This window comes from Manis javanica, chromosome 12 (assembly GCF_040802235.1).
Source record: "Manis javanica isolate MJ-LG chromosome 12, MJ_LKY, whole genome shotgun sequence".
NCBI lineage: Eukaryota > Metazoa > Chordata > Mammalia > Pholidota > Manidae > Manis > Manis javanica.
This window is the reverse complement of record NC_133167.1, coordinates 5544817-5568069: the sequence shown is the minus strand read 5'-3', so window position 1 is coordinate 5568069 and position 23253 is coordinate 5544817. Positions and strand designations below refer to the sequence as shown.

The window sequence follows — 23253 nt, the reverse complement described above, 5'->3', positions numbered from 1 at the left end:
CACGATGGAGAAGCTAATACTCAGAGGCAACCGATAACTACTCACCCACCGGGGAGCCCCTCCAGGAAACCCCGACAGAGGGTTAGAGCTCTCTGCTGGGGCTGTTCATACCAGTGACAAGGTGGAGCAAAGGTGAAGTCCCTGGAACTCGGAGAGGTCTAGTACATTAAAAAGTGTCTACACAGACACTCAGCGACCCTTACGTTTATACGACACTTCATTATTTGAAGCATGTGGAGCAGAGAGCTTGCCAGTGCTCCCCCCAATTCCGTACAGTGTTTATTTTAGTTTCATACATGATGAGATTAATTCATGGAGAGATTTAGTAACTCAGTTGAAATAAATACAGGGGAGTGACAGAGTTGTAGGGACAGACCCAGCCTTCCGACCCGTGTATCTTTCCCACACTGACCCTTCTGCAGAATACAACAATTCTGCAAAGTTTGGGGGAAAATCTCTCTGGGGCAGTGGTGTGCACTGAACAGCTGACGTGCAGTCCTGCTTCAGTTGGCACAGTCTTACCCTGACAGGGACCAAAGAAACACCCTCCGCCGGGCTGCATCCACCCGACCGCTCCGTCAGCTCACGGCACACGCAGAGCTCCGCATGGCCGTCAGGTCGCGCCGGCACAGATCGTGACGTTGTATCGAGCCCTGAATTCCCAGCACCATGGTCTGGTTCAGCAGTAACTCGGAAACAGACTGTGCAGATTAGTGAAATTCTTGTCTGCATAAGGACAGCCTGGTCTTGGAGGCCAGGCCTTTGAAGAACAGCACGAATGACCCGAAGACAGTCCTCTGCCATAAATAGCTGACAATGTCACCCATCTTCTTTACTGGTCACACGTGCTCAAAGATGTAGATATTAATTCATGTATTTTTTTCTAACCAGTAAATTGCTGTGAAAAATATTTCTGAGCAACCGTGAGTTGAAACACAGGTGTTCTGTTAAAGATAAAGAGAAGACATAGCTGCTTACATTCCGTAGCTGTGGGAGACACCGCTGTCCATCCCACCCACTGTCTCCCAGATGCGTGCAAGGCCCGTTGTTTATTCGGCTTACTCAAATCACGGTGCTGTCAGAGTGATTCTGTCTCCATGCTCTCAGAAATATTTTAGGGCCAGGGCATAAATAATCCTACATATGTGAACACATACCTGCCAACCATGGGACAAACTGGATGTGTAGGAAAAGCATGTTTGCCATAGCCCAGGGACACTCAGACTGTATTGCTTTATTACACAAGTAATCTGGGCTCTGCCTGTGCTTCCATGGGACATCTGGTTTACCAGTAAGAGTTTGAGCCTTTTAAGGAGAGAATCAGGACTTGAAGGAGCTGGAAATGCTTACCTCTAAGACAAGGAGACGTGTGCGTGCAGCTTGGGTGTGGGCTGTGCTCCTGCTAGTGGCGGAGGGAATGAACACCGCGATTGTCTGAAGAAGCTGGAAGAGCTGCCACGGACACACTCTGCAGAGGAGATGTGAGTGGCAGGAAGGCAGAATTTGGGTAAATATAGAAAACAATGCTCTACTAATTGTTGCTATTAGAAAGTGGAATGGATTTCTTTATGAAGCACAATTCTGTTCCTAGAAGTGTGGGAGTGACAGTAGATGCCAGCTTTGGGTATCTATTCTGTACAACTAACTGTCCCAGAATTTAGTGGCTGAAACAACCACCATTTGACTGGTGTGCTCAGGATTCTGCAGTCCTGCAGAGCTCACTAAGGACAGTTCGTGGGGCACCATCTAGGTGGTTCAGAGGATCACTTTTGTAGATGGTCTCACTCAGGGCTGGCAGGCTGGGACTGGCTGTCATCTAGAAGTTCAGCTGTAGCTGTTGGCTGGAGGCCCCTGTCCTCCTCCACATGGCCTCTGCACAGGCTAGGCCAGCTCTTCCCAGAATGGTGGCCACTGGGAGGTCAGGCTTCTCACATGGTAGCTGGCTTCAATAGACAGAAGAGAAGTTGCTAGGACATGTTAAGTTTAGGCCTGGAACTGGCAGAGTCACATCCACACCTTCTTCTGGTGGAAAGGGGTCACTGGGCCAGAGCAAATTCAAGGGAAGGAGCTACATAAGGACGTGAATACGTTGCGCTTATTGGGAGTCCACCAGTTATGTTCTCGCAATGCCCAACCAGCTTTGTCAGGAGAAGATTCATTCTCTGGGTAGGACGTTGGATTGGAGGACCACGATTGAACTCTAGAATTCCCTGGCTCAATTTCTTTTCAGAAAGAAAGTGTTGAATGCCCACCATGAGCATTCCAATGGGACTTCCTGATCGACTTCGCACTTCCTGTGTTTTCCAGCTCAGGCCGACCTTGGTCAGTCATTGCACAGGGACACAGCTCCCTTCCAGGTGCAATGACTTCTCAAGCCAGCTAATGATTTTTCTTCATGCTGCAGATATCAGCCTGGCCCCAAGCAATTCATTTTGTCAACGCTGCTACCAGACAGAAGCATGTTGCTCTAGTCTGCAAAAGCTGTGTACAGTATAAGGAACAGTGAGGAGTTAAATGCTATAACTTAGATGTTTTTATTTTGCTACCTGAATTGTTTTTTAAAGTTAAAGTTTCTGTTTATTATAAATATAGTACAAATCACTATGGCAAATGTAAATGAAAAGAAGATGCAAAAAACAAAAACAGGCATTCTCAATGACCCATAACTATTCCAACCTTTTGTACATATTTGAATATGAATTAACTTAATATAGTTATATTATTTCATTTAATTCCTCCATAACTTATTTTGTTTGATAATAAAACATTTTGAGATCAGAATAACTTATTCCATGTTATAGTTATATTCAGAAATGTTACTAAAGTCTTTACAAGTGTTTTAAATTACTTTGCGTAGTTCGGCCATATGAGCATATCATAATCTACTTAATTATTATTAATGCTAATCTTGGACTTTACATTGTTTAAAAATTTTTTTACATTAAATACCATATTAGTATAAATGCTTTTCTGTATAAAGTCTTTATTTAGAAATATATTCTTAAAATACATTTCAATGATGTTTTAACATTTATTGAGTGCCTACTGTATTTCCCACAGTTTGCTAGGCTAACAAAAACATGTACATATTGATTTTGTGCTAAACATTTGCCAGGTACTAGGCTAAGGGCATCTCTATTAGTTTGCTAGGGCTGCCATAACAAAATACCCAAAAGTGGACTGCTTAAACCACAGAAGTTTACTGTTAGAGCTCTGAAGTCCAGACGTGTGAGCTCAAGGTGCTGGCAGGGCCACACTCCCTCCAGAGGATCTAGGGAAGGCCCCTCCTTAGCCTCTTCCGAACTTGGTCAATCATTTTTTCTCTTCCTAGTGGGTCAACCGTTCCTGATGGCTGTCAGCAATTCCCTGGCTCGGCTCTGTGTAATGAAGACGTGTGGCTGCATTTTAGTCTCTGGCTGTTGTCACGTGGTCTCCTTCCCGCGGTGAGTTTGTGTCCAGATTTCTCTCTTCTTATAGCACACCAGCCACTGGGTTAGGGCCCACCCTGGCCCAGTATGACCTCATCTTTACTTGACTACCTCTGCAAAGACGTGGTTTCCAAATAAGGTCACATTCACCGATTCAAGATAGACATGGATTTTTGCAAGACACCAGTCCACCCAGAACAGTGGTCCACGAATAATCTTTTCTGATCCTCACGTGAGTAAGTCGATCATTTTGAGACTCTGAGATGCCAGTGATCTTTAAGGTCTTCCGGTGAGGAAGCTCATTCTGGATGTGAAGGGAAATGATTGAGCACAGAGAGGCTCGGTCTTCCTTTCTCCCTGACCTGGGCTTGGACGCTTTCAGCGGGTCCTGCACAGCTCTTCCCATCTCTTCCAGAAGCCAGCTGCACAGCCAGGGCCCCCAGATGAAGTCGGAACCCCTGTGCATGATATAAGCAGGCTAAGAAAAACAACTGCGCTTTTGAAGAGAGATGATGGTTCCAAAGGGAGATCTATCTCAGGACTCAGAGCAAACGCCGTCCTCACTCTGACCCCAGTTCCTGCCCGCGCAGGAGGCTTAGTGAGCTGGAGGGAGAGCTGGGAGACCCCGGCACCTGGGTCCTTAGTGGGTATTGCAGCTGCAAACAGAGAGTGATAGAAGAACAGGAAAGAACGCTTTCTGATGAAAAAGGCAGCCACTGAATGAAAAGGAAAAAAGAGTCAGTGGAAGCAGGGAGGTTGAGATTAGATGCTCCAAAATTCTCGGAGGGGAAGTCTGCAAAGATTAATGAGAAAAGGGAAGTTAACTAGGTAAATAAATGAGAGACATGTAGGGATAAATAAGTGACACGAAGACAAATTCAGATTTGAACTATCATTAGAATGGCAATAGCAGCAAAGGTCAGAATCGTAATAGAAGGATTTTCCTGTAATAGGTGACAATTCATTCTTTCATACTTTTAAAGTTTTTTCCACAAATGTGGTGCTGATTCCTCTTACATTCTTAATATTCCATATTTGGATTTCCTCTCCTTTTTCTTGATTAGCCTTGTTAAAGATTGGCTACTTTCAATGTCTCCTGAAGTTGCCCAATTATAAGAGGCACCTAGAATGCTTGCTAAGAACGCAGATTTCAGCGCGTATTCCCGATTATCTGGGCTTTGAATGTGGGAGGTAGGGGGACCTGGACATTTAACTTTATCGAGGTTATCTTAGGGTATCTAAGTTTGGTAAACTGGTATATTGCCATGGCTGTTTCAAATGAATTTTGGATTTAGTTAACACTTTTATTATTTTTGTAATTTATGAATTTCTAGTTCTGTCTTCATTATTTTCTTTCTCTTGGGGTTTGCTTCCCCTTCCCTTATCTAGGTTTCTAAGATAAATCCTAAGTTTGTTGACATTTCTCTCTTTCTTCTTTTCCAAGTGATAAAAGCTTTTACAACATAAACTGTATACCCTGGGATAGCTTTCTCCAAATTCTATGGTTTTTGATACACAGTATTTCCATGGATGTTATTTTCTGAATAGATTGTAACCACAAATTGATTCCTTTTATTAACCAAGACATCCTTTAAAAATTTTTACTTGGTTTTTATTTAACTTCTAAAATTTTTCAAAAATTTCAGTACCAGTAAAGACCTTCAGTGCTATCACCAATTAGAAAACATAGTCAACCTTGACATCTAATAAAAATTGTAAACTTATTTGGATGGGTGTCTAAAGGTAAAAGAGACATGACTAAATAGAGAAAAATAGAATTAAATGATAGAGCACATCAATTTAGAGCAAATTTTCTCAGCCTTGACACTATTAAAAATTTGGACCAGATAATTCTTTGTGGTGGGGGCTGCCTGTGCGTTTAGGAGGTTCGGCTGTGTCTCTGGCCTCCGCCCACTAGATGTCAGTATAGGTATCACACCCCGCCCCCTGCATTTGGGACTGCCATGTCTCCTGGGAGTAAACCCACCCCAGCTCAAAGCCACTGACTTCTACCTTTGTTCAAGGATGAGTCTGGAAACCTGCAGACCTCACACCCACCGTCTTTTTCCCTGTCCAGAGCTTTTATTGGGAGCAGGTTCCCTCCCCTGGGCTGTGGAGAGGAGTGGGGAGGAAGAAGGAGGTTGCTCTGAACAGCACACAATGTGCCTTAATCAATTTATTGATTCTCTTTCTCTGTCCAGCAGAGCTCCATTTTCCTCTCTATCCTAGGTAACAATTTTCTAAGCCAACATTATTAATTTACCAACAAAAGCACTGGAACAATCCTGTCAGATGGTCCTTAATACATGTTAACACCCCACTCCAAAATATTTATTTTACATCACTGTGTGGTGGTGGGGGCTGCCTGTGCGTTTAGGTTTGGCTGTATCTCTGGCCTCTGCCCACTAGATGTCAGTATAGGTACCACACTCCGCCCCCTGCATTTGGGGCTACCAAAACTGTCTCCTGGGAGTAGTTTTTTTATCTCTTGTTTTGTAGTTAATAAATAACTTAATTACTTAAGGGGAGGTTAAATAAGTGCCCAAAGTTATGTATGTGTTTAACGTGTGGTGGGCTGGCTGATTCCTGTGTAAACGCCCTGATCTCTTAGTTAAGGTAGAAGCTAGTTAACTAAGTCTTACTTCCCCTCTCATGGAGTCTCATAAAATTGCCATAAAATTCATAAAATTACACTGCTCTGCAAAATACGAATATCAACCAACAAAGTGCCAGTATGGGAAAGTTTTCCAGATATCAGTTTTCTTGCTGTCTTTGTTTTCTTCTATTTTATTTCATGAAGTTTATATTTTGTCATATGAAAGGTCAGAGAAAAAGGAGAGTCAGAAAATGTTCTTGCCATTTGATCCACAAATTCTGCTGATGGAAATCTATCCTAATGAAATGCAAGTTAAGCTATTTGTGATAAAATATTTATGGTAGTGTTGTGTAGAACAGCCAAAGCTTCATAAAAACACAAAGGTCCAAGATCAGGTAATGAGTTACTAATTATGATGAAGCCACATATTGGATGATTAGAAAAATATCTTAAATGATGCTTATAAAGCTATTTTATTAGCTTTTTAAAAATATATGCTAATTGTAAGAATAACGGTATTAAAACATAGAGACATGAAAATAAAGATCTTGCAATTATTCCCATGCTTAGAATGATGTCATTGGGGCTACTGATAAATTTGCTGACCTTCTCTCATTCTGGACATAGTAAGATTGGACTTTTCCTGCCCATTTCAAGTTAGATGTGGTCATGTGACTCACTTCGGCCAATGAAATGTGAGCGGTGATTAGCTTGAGCATTTTACAATGCGATTATCAACACTGGTTTTAATCAATGTTATCAACCACTGACAATCTGGTAGCAAGTGTTTGCATTTCTTTAGTTGTCTTCCTTTGATTATTAGTGAAGTCAAACCACTTCATTCTGAGCAGTTATCCTATTGTGAACTGACTCCTTATGTCATTTAACTATTTTTGTTTTAAGTATTCCTTGCATATTACCCTTATCTGCCAGATAGGCTACAAATATTTTATCCCTCTCTGTCATGTTCTCTTTCAACTTTGCTTATGATTTCTTTTCACAAAGAAGTTAATGTGTATATATAGTCATATTTTATTCTTTATTTAAAGGTTTTGGTATTGTGACTTGCTCAGAAATTGCTTCCCCACTTTCCAATTATAAATATTTGTCTAAAACTATATTCTAGTGCTTTTATGTTTTTCTTTTTAATACTTAACTTTTTTATAATCTAGCCTTTATTTTGGACTAAGGAGAGAATTCTAGTGATTGCATTTTCTTTTCTTTTCCAACTGGTCAATAAATTGTACCAACTTCATTTATTAAGCCATTTCTCATATCCCCACTGACTTAAAATTATGCATATTTTTTGTTGACATGGGAACATACTTATTACAATGTCATATAAAAATAGCCAAATGAAACAAAATTTAACAGATAGAATGAGCCCCCTATCTCAAGCAAATGTATTCATAGAAAAGTTTTTGAAGGAATTATATAATACCTGTTTGGGGAGTATATTTTTTACTTTAATACTTTTATGTATTTTCTAAAATTTGTACAATGCATTATACTATTTTATAACCAGGAAAACCATGGGTCATTTTAAACTGCCATGTTCTTGAATGAAATAAGGAGAGAGGCCTATAAATTCAGCTTATTTTCTTCATAGAATTATTTTCCTTGCCTTAGCTATATTGTTCAAATTTCTCTGAATTCTGGCAACATAGCCAGTTAATATTCTGCTATGTAGTGCTCCCATATCTCAAATTCATCACCCCATAAACTTTCCAAGCAGTGGGGATAAATGTGAGTTTTCTCAAGTGAAGAATTATAGTGCGTCTTTAGCGAAAAAGTAAAATCTTAGGAATGCAACTGAGTTATGCAAAGTTTGGTAAAGTGGAGATCTGTGGCGATAACCTCACTCTCCTGCTGCTTAACGGTGCTCTTCCTTTTGTTTCTGATGACAATGATTTTGGAAATTTTCTGGGGTTTTTGTTCTTGTTTTTGTAAACGCTTTGAGAAGCAAATTCATTCTCTTCTAAGGGCATCATGATAAATATCACTCCTTATAATTCACAATGAGGTTCTGCACAGCCATGAAAATAAAGTAAGTAGATCTGCCCCTTGTGAATATATTCCTACAAATACATGCATAGATTTTCATGTGTTTATGATGGACTTCATAAATGAAACTTATGCAATTATAAAAAAATAAAAATTATGCAACAACAAGCAAATTACTCTGCTATATTCAGTAAGATATTATTTTATCATATTTTAAATAAAGATTAAAGCATGCAAAAGAGTGATCTACATTGTTTAGGGACAGTGTAGGAATGCTATGAAGAAATGAGTGAGAAGAGCCCTCTCCATCCATGCCAGAGGTTACTGACGGGCAGCGTGCAGGATGCAACTGGGCAGGGGCACTCTGACGTGTGAGGGATCCCGAGAATCCCAGAACCCCGACTCTGCATGAAAGAGCAGAATCTGGGTTGGGAGTGGGGGATGAAAGGAGGAGACCAAGGTCACTCCAGGTCACCAGAGGGAATGGTTAGGTGATGGCGGCACCGTTCTCCCAGATCCAGAATGTAGAAGAAAGCCAGGTGTCCTTCCACTTTTCCCCTTCCTCCTGTGCCCCGCAGGGCTGATATCTACGGATGGTTCTATTGGGCTTCCTGTCCTGTGGCTTCTGGTCAGGCTTAGCCATCTGGAAGCACAGCCGCATTCAGAGGGCGGGAGGAAGGAGCCACGAGGGCATTTATTCCCAGGGCAGTTCTATGCCTGGGTGCAGGTCCTGCAGCCCTCTCTGGGTGCCCGGAATTCTCCCTTGCCCCTTAAGCCAGTCTTCAGAGTAACGGCTGCCTGATGTCGCCCATGCAGAGATGCGTCACCTCTCCTTGTTGTATTTTTCAACCGTGCCACATCTTGAAAACAGCTCCTTTATTAAACTGCAGCTACCTTTTCTGAATGAGTCATCTGTTACTTGCAGGTTTTCTGACCTATAAGGAGTCTGACAGATGTATGTTTTCTATGGCTACTGTAACAAATTGCCACCAATTTAGTGGCTTAAAGCAACACAAATTTATTCTCTTACAGTTCTGGAGGTCAGAAGTCTAATAAAATAGGATGGCAGGGCTGCAATTCCTTCTGGAGGCTCTAGAGAATCCATTTCTTGGCTGTTTCCAGCTTCTAGAGGCTGCCACCCTCCTGGGCTCACGGCTCTCCATCTCTCTAATCTGCATCTGCGTCTCACCCTCCAGCCCCATCTTACAAGGACCTTGTGATTATGTCTGGACCACCCCGATACCCCAGGATAATCTCTCCATCTCCAGATCCTCAGCTGAGTCACATCTGCAGAGTCCCTCTTGCCATGTAAGGCAAACGGTTCTGGGGGGATTAGGATGTGAACATTTTGGGGGAAGCCATTATTCTGCCTACCATGACAGATTTTTCAGGAAAGATGGTAAATTTGATTTTAGATTTAGGATGCTTGTGGGACTTGGAAGGAATATGGAATGGGTCGTTGGGCATTGGGATCTGGGGGTTAATTTAATGTTTGAGATCTTCCCTCTATGTGGATGGGATCACGTTCCTATGCTGGAACCAACGAAAAATCAGAACACAACTTGTCTTCCCATATTTGGTTTTGCCAAGTCCTATGAACGAAGTCGCCTGTATTTCCATAGCATTCATTAAGGTGGCATTAAAACTGTCCCTGTTCCTCCTTGAATCTGCCTCTCGCATCTCAGTGACACAGAGCTTCTCAACTTTATAGTCTTGTAATTTCAGGCAACGGTTAAGCAAACCCAGAGGGAATTATAGCACAATTCAAATGCGATGACCTGTGCTCCTAAGACTTGCAACCACCGTATTGACCCTGTGATGGTCTTTGGGTCATTGACGGTAGAGATACACTGTTATAAGCTAAGATTAGCTGGATTTGGAAAACTAGGTGGTTTTATATCACAACAATAAGTTTTATAGGCTTAGTTCTAAATTAGTTTAAACATTACTTGAATCTTTTATTATCCAGGTGTCCTTGACCTTATACTCGGTTTGTCTCATTTTTCTGTGGGAGCCTGCCACAGCCACTGTGACAGGGACAGCTCATGGAAGCATTAGTTCCCTGACTGCTTTTCCACCTGAGTGTCAGGTATTACGGTAATACACAACTAGCAAAACACTCGCTCTTAGCAAAATTCAATGCAGTAATCACTGACCACATACACTATATAATGCCAGGCACTGAAGCAGATACAGAGACGAATGAGGTTTACAAGCAAATGAGAAAGGCAGGCAGGAGCAGGAACAGCGCTGATGGAGCACCGGTAGGTAAATAGACCTCTTTACCCAGAGGACTGAGGGCAGTTCTAGACCGATCTCTCCAGCTTTCCCATGTGATAGTCATTACTGGGCACAGCTGGCATTTCGGTCACGGCCGGCTGGAACCACGGGTGCAGTGTGTGGCCACGGGACGGAGGAACTAGGGCTAATCCACGATCACGGGCTTGTGAGCACAGAGCCCCAACCAGGTGAGCTCAGCAGCAGGAGACATAAAAATTTGCCCTGGAAAGTGGTATTGATTGTATTCTTGGAAAGAAAAGAATATTTATTAAAAGGCGAGAACCAGTAATGATTACTGGATTCCATCCGGGGGCATTTCAAAGTCCAGGTCAATAGATAATTAAGTAATAACTTTTACGTGTGAGGTGCTGTGCTCGGGCACGAGGGGAGCGTGCGGTAACTACAGCAGCGAAGAAACAGTCTGACCCTCAGGAAACGGGCGGCCTGCAGAGCGTCGAAATGGTATGACCAGGGTCCGGGGGAAGGTGGGACGCTGTGGGGTCTGAGGAAAAGAAGAATAGGTTTGGTCGAATGGGTCAAAAAAGAGGTTGTAGAGACGGGACGTTTGAAACAGACCTTGAGCAACGACTGTGTGAGTGTGCTCCACACACTGCATATGTCTCACGATTTACCTATTCAGTTTTGCTCATATCTTTCTTGCTTTTCTGAAGTTATTTTAAAAGTTCACCATATAGTACATTATTACATTATCCTAAAGGCAAATAGTCAATCTGAAAGCCCTTTTCACCATGACTCCCAGTTCAACTCCTTTCTCCAAAGATTAATAAATGTGCTATTACAGAACATTTACTCTGCATCTGCTTACATATATTTGTATCTATGTCAATATTGGAAAAAAATTGACTTATATGCGGTACACCTTAAACTTACATAATGTTCTTTGTCAGCTCTATCTCAGTGAAGCCCCCAAAACCCAGCGTGTATGTATTACGTGAGATTGGAGGAAGGAGGTACCTTATTATGTTGACTACTTCTAGTTGGCAAAATTAGAAGTAATCTTCTAATCTTGGCACTTTTCTGTATTTCCTACTATAAACGTGTATTTTTAAAAATTAAAAGCATTACTGAAAAAAGTAAGAAATTAAACACACAACAGCTGGGGACTACAAGTCCTGGCTTCCTTCCCTTCCCTGGGACCAGCTGGGGTCATTCATTCACCTTGGAAGCAGCAGGGGACCGTGTCTTGCTGATTCTTGTACCAATCACCGTGGAGGGAGGATGGGACGCCGGGGGCTGGGAATGGCTCCCCCAGACCACGTGGCTCTCCCGCGGCCAGGGCCGGCCCCTCCCCAGGCCTCCTGCGGTGGGCTGTGGGCTGGGTTGCACAGTGCCCCCCGCCACAACCTCCAAAGGGAAGTCTACCCAGAAACCGTGAAAGTGACCTTATTTGGAAACCTTATCGGGAGATATAATCAGCTTAAAATGAAGTTGTGCCAGACTGGGGTGGGTCCTAATCCAGTGACTGATGGCCTTGAAAGAAGGAAATTTGGAGCCAGACCCGCAGGGAGACACCCTGGGACAAGTGGAGGCAGAAAGGGGGTGACGAAGCCGCAGCCTGGGCACACGGAGGGCTCCAGCAGCCGCCAGAAGCTCGGGGTAGAGCCTGGAATGGAGGCTGCCTCTGAACCTCCCGACGCGGTGAGGGCATTTCCCTCAGGTCCCGGGCCACCCAGAGATCGGTCCTAGTCACATATTCGGTGGTCGTTTTAGAGCTGGGAAGCGTGGAGCTGGAAGGAAATTTTGATCCTATGCTCTTTATTTCTGTGAGTCTTTTTGCTCCAGAAAAATGCATTAAATAAAAACAAAAATGAGGTGGAAAATGTTTTCTGAAATGCTTGGGAGATGAATTCCTGGCCCCTGGCAGGGCCGTGGTTGAATCTTTCTAGCCGCACATACTAATGGTCTGGACAATAAGCTCCCAATGTGGCCTTTCTTAAAACACCTCATTTCCCTTTGTGCTCCTGGTGATGTTTCCAGTAGATTCAGAAAGTCTCATGATTTCTCAGAAGTTCATGGAAGTTCCTTTTACCATTGCTGTTTTTCTGATTAGGGTACTGACAGGTGTCACTGATCATCACACTGAACCTGTTGCCATATCTCAACCTCCCCAGCTGCCCTCCTGGACAAGCTGCCTTCCCCTCTCTGCTATCTCACTGAGCTTTATTTTTAGCCTTTTGTTCTCCTGTTCATTTATTTGGGTGTTTACTGACAGTTCCCCCCTTTGGGACAAAAGCTGTGTGGAGGCAGGGACCTTGTCTGTGTGGCCCATCACTGCATTCCAGGTACAGAGAACAGTGACTGGTACAGGGCACGTACCAAAATATTAATCCATGAACTGATAAAGACATGGGAGAGAGACAGCAAAGAAGAAAGCAAATGACACGTTCTCACCAAGCAGGTAATTTGGCAACCCTTACTGTATGGCAGCTGCTGTTGAGAGTCCGTGTGCTCCTCCCCAGGGCCCCATGCCCCCCTTTCTTCCCACCCCAGACCCACACAGACCAGGAAGCGGGGTGGGCTCTCGGCGGAGTGCTGCAGCCTGGGTGTTGTAGTCCGTGCATATAAAAGGCAGGCCTGTCAACCGCAATGGGATTTATTATTTTTCCTATACTTTGTTGTTTCAGAGCATCAAAGGCAGTGGCTTTCTCATAAATGAGTAACAATTGGCTTTTTGGAGTGAGGGGAAAAAACCCTGATTCATAGCATTTGCCAATTTCTGTGATGTAAATACTACCATTATAGCCAATTCCAAATTACATGGAATTGAGAAGGTTTGCGCAGTCAGGTCTTGTAAACCTGTCCAGGCCGCCTCCAGTAAGTCACTGGGGGGTGCAGGCATCCAGGGACTCACAGAATTCCAGGTGGCTGATGATATTCCTGGGGCAGGCTCTCCCTCCAGGCACAGAGCGTGTGTTCTGTAATGTGACCCACTTTCTGACCTCTTTCTCCTGGTCTGAGGGGAACGGTACGTTTGGTCCTTCCTGTGGCTTCCCCCGCCCTTCTCAGGGTCCTGCCAAAGATGTTAGCCACACGGCACCAAGATATCGCAAGTGGAGGGGATGCCTCCGGTCCTGGGTCAGAGAAACAGTGGGGACTCACCGCTCCTACTCGCCCCTTAGCTCAGCTGGAGTCTTGCTGTTCTCTTCTGGCCCTTCTTGGCACGGCCGAGTTTTATGTGGTTGTGATGGGAGAACAGCTAAACAAAAAGCCTTTCCTTCTCCTGCCACAAGAGCATGGTTGCCTAGAACAACAAAATGACCATTTTCAGTGCCAAAAACTGGAGTGGTAATTTTTTCTGCATCCTCAAAACTCATAATCATGGGCCCAAATCTTTGGATATTTTTAAGATGAGAACAGTCAATAAACCACCGAGAAGCAGCTTTTTCTGTGATGAGCATGCAATTCCTTTATAAACAGGAATAATTAGACTTAAATGTCATGATGCACAATTTCAAATGTGCCACATGATCTTAATAATGAGAAGACAAAAAATGAATAGAAAGAAAAGATGGGAAGGAAATGCATCCAACTGCTGACCATGCTTATCTTTGGTAATGAACATATTTGCAATTTTTTCTTTCTTTTACTTTTTTTTTAGTTTCCAACCTAAACAAACAAACAAACCCGATAGTACTTTGATAATAGAGAAAAGAAACTTAGTTAACTGGCAAAAGCAAGTGAGCCAAGAATTACGCCATGTTTCCACCATCATCGAGGAAAGCAGAGAAGGCCCTGGGAGATGCTGCTGCCTCACCTGTGCCTGGGGCCCGGGGAAGCCTCAGCCTGGAGTGGAAGGTGGTCCGAGGCAGCCAACAGGAGGACCGGGTAGAGGACAGTTTCTTAAGTTCTGCTTAAGACATTGGCCTGACAGTCACTCCCCACCACTTCACTGCAGAAACGGAAATCTGCTACCTGGACCGTTGGTTCCAGTGTCTGCCAGTGCGGAGGGTTCAAGGGATTTGGGGGCCGAGCTGGGAAAAAGATATGGCCACAAGGTGGCAGTAGCACACACAGGTTTTACCTTGCGATGCTTTGACAGGTTTGCATATTTGATGGGCTCGTCCTCAGAAGGGCAGCAGGGTAATTCTGGGGAGGAGCATCTGAGAGAGACCGTCCTCGCCTAGGTGATGGCAGACAGTCTCAGGGGCCGAGAGCTCTGACAGTCAGCAGGGGCTTAGGGCCTTATAAAAAGGACAAGGCTCTGTCTTTTCCATAGGTAACAGCCCAGGGGTCAAGTTTCACAGGATGTGCAAAAGGGGGCACGTTCTAAGTGGTTACAAATTTGTTTTTTTGATTCAAAAATTCATATGGAAACACCAAAGACCCCGAATAGCCAAGGCAATCCTGAGAAAGAATAATAAAGTAGGGGGATCTCACTCCCCAACTTCAAGCTCTACTACAAAGCCATAGTAATCAAGACAATCTGGTACTGGCACAAGAACAGAGCCACAGACCAGTGGAACAGATTAGAGACTCCAGACATGAACCCAAACATATATAGTCAATTAGTATTTGATAAAGGAGCCATGGACATACGATGGTGAAATGACAGTCTCTTCAACTGATGGTGCTGGCAAAACTGGACAGCTACATGTAGGAGAATGAAACTGGACCATTGTCTAACCCCATACACAAAAGTAAATTCAAAATGGATCAAAGACCTGAATGTAAGTCATGAAACCATAAAACTCTTAGAAAAAAACATAGGCAAAAACCTTTTAGACGTAAACATGAGTGACCTCTTCTTGAACATATCTCCCTGGGCAAGGAAAACAACAGCAAAAATGAACAAGTGGGACTATATTAAGCTGAAAAGCTTCTGTACAGCAAAAGACCATCAATAGAACAAAAAGGAACCCTACAGCATGGGAGAATATATTTGTAAATGACAGATCCGATAAAAGCTTGACGTCCAAAATATATAAAGAGCTCGCATGCCTCAACAAACAAAAAACAAATAATCCAATTAAAAAATGGGCAGAGGAACTGAACAGACAGTTCTCCAAAAAAGAAATACAGATGGCCAACAGACACATGAAAAGATGCTCCACATCGCTAATTATCAGAGAAATGCAAATTAAAACTACAATGAGATATCACCTCACACCAGTAAGGATGGCTGTCATCCAAAAGACAAACAACAACTGTGAGGCTGTGCAGAAAAGGGAACCCTCCTACACTGCTGGTGGGAATGTAAATTAGTTCAACCATTGTGGAAAGCAGTGTGAAGGTTCATCAAAATGCTCAAAACAGACCTACCATTTGACCCAGGAATTCCACTCCTAGGAATTTACCCTAAGAACGCAGCAATCAAGTTTGAGAAAGACAGATGCACTCCTATGTTTATCGCAGCACTATTTACAATAGCCAAGAATTGGAAGCAACCTAAATGTCCATCGGTAGATGAATGGATAAAGAAGGTGTGGTACACATGCCCAATGGAATACTACTCAGCCATAAGAAGAGGGCAAATCCTACCATTTGCAGCAACATCGATGGACCTCGAGGGTATTATGCTCAGTGAAATAAGCCAAGCGGAGAAAGAGAAATACCAAATGACTTCACTCATCTGTGGAGTATAAGAACAAAGGAAAAACTGAAGTAACAAAACAGCAGCGGAATCATAGAACCCAAAAATGGACTAACAGGGTGTCAGATGATTGGCTATGGAGGTACACTTTTCTGATAATATTCTTTTCTCTTAAAAAAAAAAAGCAGTTCCTGTGTGGTGACCTCCAATGAGTTCTACACAATGGTATAAAGGGCATATCAACATGAGGGCAAAGGGTCTGTTTTTGTTTATACAGAGGATCAAAGCCTAATTTGGCTACCCAGAAAATGAACTAAGATACGATATGAAGAACTTCCAACATCAGCACTCTCTGGAAGAGTCATACCAGAAGATGATCATCAAAAAACCTCAACAAAGATCCAGGCGATGCTGCAGTTGTAGGTGCATCCATCCCACTGGTTCCTGGACTTACCATTGGAATGAAGAAGGAGATATCTAAGCTGGCCTGTGCTTTCAGTAAAACAACAAATTTGACTGGATCTATACTGTTGGAACTCAACCAAGAATTAGGAGAAGTGCAAGTTGTAGCGCTCCAAAATCTTAAGACTACAGACTATCTACTGTTAAAAGAACATATGGGATGTGAACAGTTCCCAGGAATGGGTTGTTTTAATTTGTCTGATTTCTCTCAGACTGTTCAAGTACAGTTGGACAATATCCATCATATCATAGACAAATTCTCACAAATGCCTAGGGTGCCTAACTGGCTTCACTGGAGATGGCTGGTAATTATAGATATGCTTTGGTTATGTAATTGTATTCCTATTATGTTAAAGTGTCTGTGCAATTTAATTAGTAGTTTAAAACCTATACATGCTTAAATTACTCTACAAGAAGATATGTCAAAAAAATAATCAATCCTCCCATGTTTTCTTCCGTCTGCTACCTCTATAGCTTTTATTCTTCCTTCCTAATTACAACCTTTAAATAGAATTCGTGCCTCATATCGAATTTACCGAGTATGATAATTCCTCCAAGTGGTAAAGATACCTCAAGACAAATGCTGGGCATAGAAGCCACAGGGCATAAATCTGCAAAGAAGTAAAAAGCTAACCTTTTCAAACAATATGGCTTCTCTCTCACTTACGAACTTTACATTTCCCTGTATGGCCCCGGAAGATGACTGGTTAGCCAGAGACGGGTAAGATTCCTCAAGGGAGGAACAACCTAAGACAGGCACAGTCGCAGAGGGGCCATCAGGTGAGAAATTGGGGATCAACAGTGGTGAGGCTTAGAACCTCACCCCCCCTGTTTTGAGAGAAATCTTCTGCATCCGTGGATGTTTTAATGCCCTTGTCTAGCTTGGATTAACACATAGTCTACAGGCACACACCTGATCATCTACAATTGCTCTCTTACAACACTAAACTATGTTTTCTACCTTTATCTTGCATCTACCTACCACTTCAGCATTTTATTAAGAATAAAAATAATAATAATAATAAAGGCAGAAATGTGGGATCCACATATAAATCAAGTATAAAAATCAAACGAAAAAAAAATTTGCTTCTTTGAGCTAGTTTTTAAAATTACTGGGAATATACACTTTGAGTCTGGCAGGAGAGAGCTTTTGAGCTAAAGTGTCTCAGCCTGCAGTGAAGAAATGAATAACCAAGGGAAAAATATCCGGAGGCCACCTTTGGACATTATCTAAAGAGACATTCGTCACTTTAAATGCATGTCAGGAAACCGCAAGTGAAAAATAAATTGATGAAGTTTTCAACTCAAGAAGTTGAAAAAAGACTAACAGAAGGACCCCCAAAACACATAACAGAGGGGGGTAATACAGATAAGGGCAGAAGCCGGTCAAACGGAGAATAACACAGTAACAGAACCACAGAGGTGATTCACAGAACCAAAGCCGATTCTTTGAAAAGATTATTACAATAAACAAATCTCCCTCAAGGCTGATACAGGGGGGATAAAAAGAAAAGACCCAAATAACCAAAATAAAGAGTGAAAAACAAGTAACTACAGTCTAACAGTTTTTAAAACAATAAAAAAATATGAACATGTATACATTTAAAAACATGAGAACTTACGTTAGATGCTTCCCCAGGATAAAGAAAAAGTCAAACAGGGGCAAGAAGAAATAGAACTTGAATAGACCGTTAATATCAGAGATGCTGAAATTGACATTAAAGACCTTACTTCTCCCCTAAACTCAACTCCAGATGGCTTCATGAATGAGTTCTACCAAAATGTCAAGGAATCCTTAATATCTATATTCTGGAAGTTGTTCCAGAAAGCAGAAGAAACAGCCTACCACTGCTTTTCTAAGTCCTCTGTAATCGATCCTCAAACGAGATAGGACGACCCCGGAAGGGAAAACCACGGGCTCATCGCACTATGAATATAGAAACAAAACCCTCAGTGAATATGCTCGCCACCCACATCCAAGAGTGCATCAAAAACTAACGCATCACAATGGAGGAGGGTTGCTCTGGGTACAAGGACGTTTCAAATCAGGACAAGAATCAGGGTAATTCGCCACATTCATCCACTCAGAGAGGACGATCACACGATTATCTCCAATGTGATGAAAAAGGATTTGATAAGATTAGACCCTTGCAGACCTTCAAGAGAAAGGAATGTCCTCACTGGATAAAGGTCATACACTATATACAAATATACTTAATAACAACCCTTCCGCTGCATTCTCTTTAAGTTTGTGAACAACAGAAGGATGTGTGCTGTCAATGCAAAATATGTACCATAAAACTGGAATTCCTGGCACAAACTGAAGAAAGAGGAATAACAGATTGGTAGGTGAAACAACATAAAGCTATCATTCTTTGAGGATGATGTCATTGTCTACTTAGAAAATGAAAACAGTGCAATTAACAGATTAACTATTAGAATTAATAGTTCTATAGATTTGCCAATTAGAGTTTAGTTAAAAAAATCAGTGTAGGTCATCAATAACAGCAAAAAACTAGAATGTAAAATAAGAAATAAGAAAACATTTGCAAAAGCAGCAAAACATTTGAGTATTGAGGAATTAACCAAGAATACCCTAGACTATTTCTAAGAACCAAACTTGAATAAAGGACATAGAAAATAATCTGGGGGAAAGGAAACAAATTCCATGTTCTCATGCAGGTAACTTAATGTTGTGAAGATCATGTCTCTCCAAATGAATCTACTGATTCAATGCATCACCAACCCAAACTGCAGGTGGATTTTCCCCACCATGTAAGACTTCACTGAAAATAGAGGTGGGAGAATAAAAGAACCCAAAAATGGCCAAGTCACCGCCAGAGCTTTCAGATTCAAAGACAAACCTTACAAGGCCGTTTAGTTTCTTCGAAGCTTTCCGCTCACCACTGTCCCCTTTGGAAACAGAAGGTAAAGGAAGATCTTGCCCTGTCCACATCAGTACATATTACAAAGTAAACATAATCATTTTTGAAAACCCATGTGGCATTTGTTCAAGAACAGTCAGTTTTCCAGCTTCTGGAAAACAATAGAGGGCTAGGCAGTGAGCTGCTGAGTCATCCTCCAGGGTGCCTCCTCATTAGTGAGGTCCCTGAAAGCCTGCCCCCCGGGGCTCCGGGATGCACCCCCTTTCCTTCCCCAGTCCTGGGCACCTCTCACTGCTTTGACCTGCTGCCCTTTCCTCCCCACCTCTCTTTTAGCCTTGCCATTTTCCATGACTCTGACCCATCCTGTGTCTGAGAATGCCCGGATGTAGAACTGTGTGGCCCATGGATCACTTAGAACCTCAAGGGTGGTTATAGGACCAAATTGTTTGAGAGACGAATCAGAAGAGGACAAAATGGGAAGTAGCTCTGGCCTTGGCCCACGATCTTTGCCACCACCTTTATCAGTCACCGGTGATTTCTGTTATGTGCTGTCCGTCACCATGCTTACTCTGGGGGCGCCTGTGGAAGGAAGGGGAAGCCAAGTTAGCACATCACGTTTCATGCTGATCAGCTGGTAGGTGACGGGCTTTGCTTCCCACCGCAAAGCAATGCGCTAACTCATGGGCATCCGTTACCTCACTCCTCTCAGCGTTACGGGGTTGCTTGATCTCAGGCCAGGATGGTTCATTCATTTCCAGGGCTGCTGAAACCAAGCACCACAAACTGTCTGGCTCAAACAGTGGAACTGGATCTCTTACAGTTCTGGAGGTCAGATGCGTGGAGTCCAGGTCTCAGCAAGGCCACACTCGTGCTGAAGGCTCTAGGGCAGACTCTGCCCTGGGCCTCCCCCAGCTCCCAGGGTTGCCCACAAGCCTAGGCATTCCTTGGCGTGTAGGTGAACCACCCCAGTCTCTTCCTCTGTCGTCACACTGCATTCTACGCATGTGTCTGTGTCTCTCCTCTTCCTATAAGGATGCCAGATATTGGATTAAGGGCCCACACTGATCCAGTATGACCTCATTTTAAGTATATCCACAACAACCCTATTTCGAAATGAGGTCATGTTCTGAGCTTCTGAGTAGGTATGAATTTTCGGGGGACGCTATTCAGCCTGGTACAAGGATGCTTGGTTGGCTTAATTTTATTTATTTATTAGACTGACATTTGGTCTTCTCTGAATTATTAGGCATGCACCTAATTCTTAGGTCTCTCTGTTGCTTTCCCCATGAAGTGGGTAATATGGCAATTAATATGAAACCGCTAGACGGGCATGCGCTCATGTCATAAACATTCATTAGGCATATGCCACATACTAGGCACTGTGCTAATGCCGACACCGGGGCTCACACTCTGCGAGGGAAACAAACACATAAGCAAAATAATCACAGTAAGTTGAAATAATTGCTAATAGTGGGGGGCACCGAGAAGGGAGCCTTCAGAGATCGGAAAAGGCTGCCCTGAGGGGAGGCTTAGCGAGGACGGGAAGGGAACGGGGGAGCAGGACCAGCATATGCGAAGGAACAGAGACAGGAAAGAACGTCCGTTGTTCAGGAGCCCCGTGCATTTCAGGTTGGCTGGAGAGTCTGCAGGTCCGGGAGCAGCAGGAGATGAGCCTGGAAGGACCGTCGCAGACGAGAGGACGGAGGGGAGCAGAGCCTCCGCGCGGGTGGCGGCCGGGGGGGCTGTAAGCGAGGGATTGAAGCGAAGCACACGACGTTTTGAAAATGTACCTGGGAGGGGCTGGGAGGAGCTGGGAGGAGAGATCGAAAGGGAAGGGATGAGGTTGAAGACCTCAGACCTAACAGCGCCTTTAAATCAGTCCCGACAAGGGAGGGTGTTGGCCTGGTCTCAGGTGGTGGCCTCGGGAGTGGAGAAGAAGGGATGGGTGAACATCAGGAGGGGGCGCTGATGAGCTGCGGGGAGCGGGGCGGAGACAGGCGGTCCAGGTACGACTCCCCGGTTCCTAGGCGCTATTGACCAGGGCGGGAAACGGAGGTGGAAGCGGTTTTGAAAAGCGTGGCCCGGGCAGCGACTTGCAATCTGAAGCCTGACGCATATTTTTTGATGTGCAGGGCACGTAGGGGATGCTCAGGTGGGCAGCTGCCTACAATCCAAGGACAAGGAAGGAAAGTAGGAGGTTAAATACACAGATTTGAGGGCCACTGTGTTTTGCCATCATTATGGATGTGCCCAGTGTGCAGAATTACAGGAGCGCGGTGGGTGCTTGGAGAACTGAACACGGGCAGCCCTCAGGAGACAGGTGGGTGGGGTGGGGGTAGGAGACAGGGACCCGGCAGAAGGCGGTGCTCCGTCCCAAACTGAGAGGAGTGAAGTGTACTCACCGTTCGGGGCTCTGAGACGTGACCCGCACACACGCATTACTTCTGTCACAACACCTCAGAGAATTTATTTTGTAAATCTACAGAGTTAGTATTTTGATGCTGATTGTTAAGGATTTACGTATTTCAACATCATGAGCAGTTAAAAGCATTTCAAAAATACTTTGAAAGTATCTTTGTTGAAGGGAATTTACGGCTGCAGATGCATTCCACAGATAAAGGGGAAATGAGCTTAGAGCTCTTTTGTAGTTGTCAAAACCAGCTCTGCAGGACTCTGCCTGGAGGCGTCTCCTAGGGTGGGTGTGCTGGGTGGTGGGGAAGGACCCCAGGGACGCTGTATTGGTAATTGTAAGAATGACAGCCCGACACACACACACACAGCTCTCAAAAGTTAGTAAGCAGTTCGGTCTTGCTATTTATTTCTTTCTCTCCCCTCCCCCTCCCTCCCTCCCCCCTCCCTTCCTCCTTCCCCCCTCCCCCTTCCCTCCCTCCCTCCCTCCTTCCCACCTTCCCTCCCTCCCTGCCTCCTTCCCACCTTCCCACCTTCCCTCCCTCCCTCCTTCCCTCCTTCCCTCCCTCCCTCCTTCCTTCCCCCCTCCTCCCCTTCCCCCCTTCCCCTCTTCCCTCCTTCCTTCCTTCCCTCCTTCCCTCCCTCCTTCTCACCTTCCTCCGTCCCTCCCTCCCTCCCAGCAAGCTGAGGCAGCACCTGGAGGCTGGTTACAGGCTTTGCGCACTTGAGGCCAGGAAGTAAATGGTGCTGATAACTAGGAAGTACGGTCCACCGAATCCATCTATTTATACATAACAGCACCGAAGGAGTCCTTTTCTGAACTCTAGATATCTTCAGGAAGATACAAAAAGACTGGCTTAAGAATAACAGAGCCCAAGCTGATGTGACACCCACCTAGAATTCACCACGCGTGCGCACAGACAGGGATGCACTGGGACGGTGGCCCGAGGGTGTCCTTCCAGCCCTCCGTCCTGTGGTGCGGTGGAGCTGCGGGGCCGAGGAGGTTCACAGCCAGCCAGGAGGACCTGCTCGCCTCTCCTCTAGGCTCCAGAATTCTCTCCTGGGGAGCCCAGCCTGCCCTGGCTCACCGTCAGCGCCATGATGTCTGACTTCTTTTTGCTAAGCTGTCTGATCTCTCTGCTAAGCTTGGCTCTTTCTTATGCATCTGTCCAAACCTCAGGCTTTGAGATCTGACTCGTTATTGGTATATATGAAAGACCTGCCAATTCCAGGAGTCTTGGTGGACTTAACCACAAGGCAGATAGGTTTCTTTCTGCCTCTCCCAGCTCTCATTTCCCTGTGCAGAAGGGTACCCTTTCCCTGGAAGGGACACTTCCCCTCCTGCTGGGCCTCTGTGAAAGTGAGAGTGGGCACAAAGGTCGCAGCAAACACCCCTGAGCATCTGTGCAGCCAGTCCTGTCCTTCAAGAGCAACAGGAATTGCTGTCCCTTACTCCGTAGTCGAGTCTGCCCCGTGACATTCGAAAGCCAGTGTTTCCAGGCGCTGTGGCTCCAAGAGGACCAGTAGCTTCATCTTTAGATAGTCTGTGAATTTGTACCCATTTTATTCAACAGGTTTCCCAAGTCAGCTTTTAGGATCTTGTTCCTCTCCTGATTCCTTTACTCCCTGCCTCTCTCT

The 23253-nt window shown here is 44.2% G+C and overlaps 1 long non-coding RNA gene across 2 annotated transcripts; it reads right to left on the bottom strand.

The window, feature by feature from the left end:
* Positions 1–10503: 10503 nt before the first annotated feature.
* On the bottom strand, positions 10504–21642 carry LOC140844910 (uncharacterized). 2 transcript variants are annotated; one of them, XR_012123444.1, is made up of 4 exons: positions 19902–21642; positions 19723–19785; positions 13429–13570; positions 10504–10810 (listed from the first exon to the last, which is right to left on the bottom strand). It is a non-coding gene; the product is annotated as an uncharacterized lncRNA (long non-coding RNA). The 2 variants fall into 2 exon arrangements; XR_012123445.1 differs by lacking the exons at positions 19723–19785; positions 19902–21642 and adding an exon at positions 14084–15846.
* Between the last annotated feature and the right edge of the window lie 1611 nt (positions 21643–23253).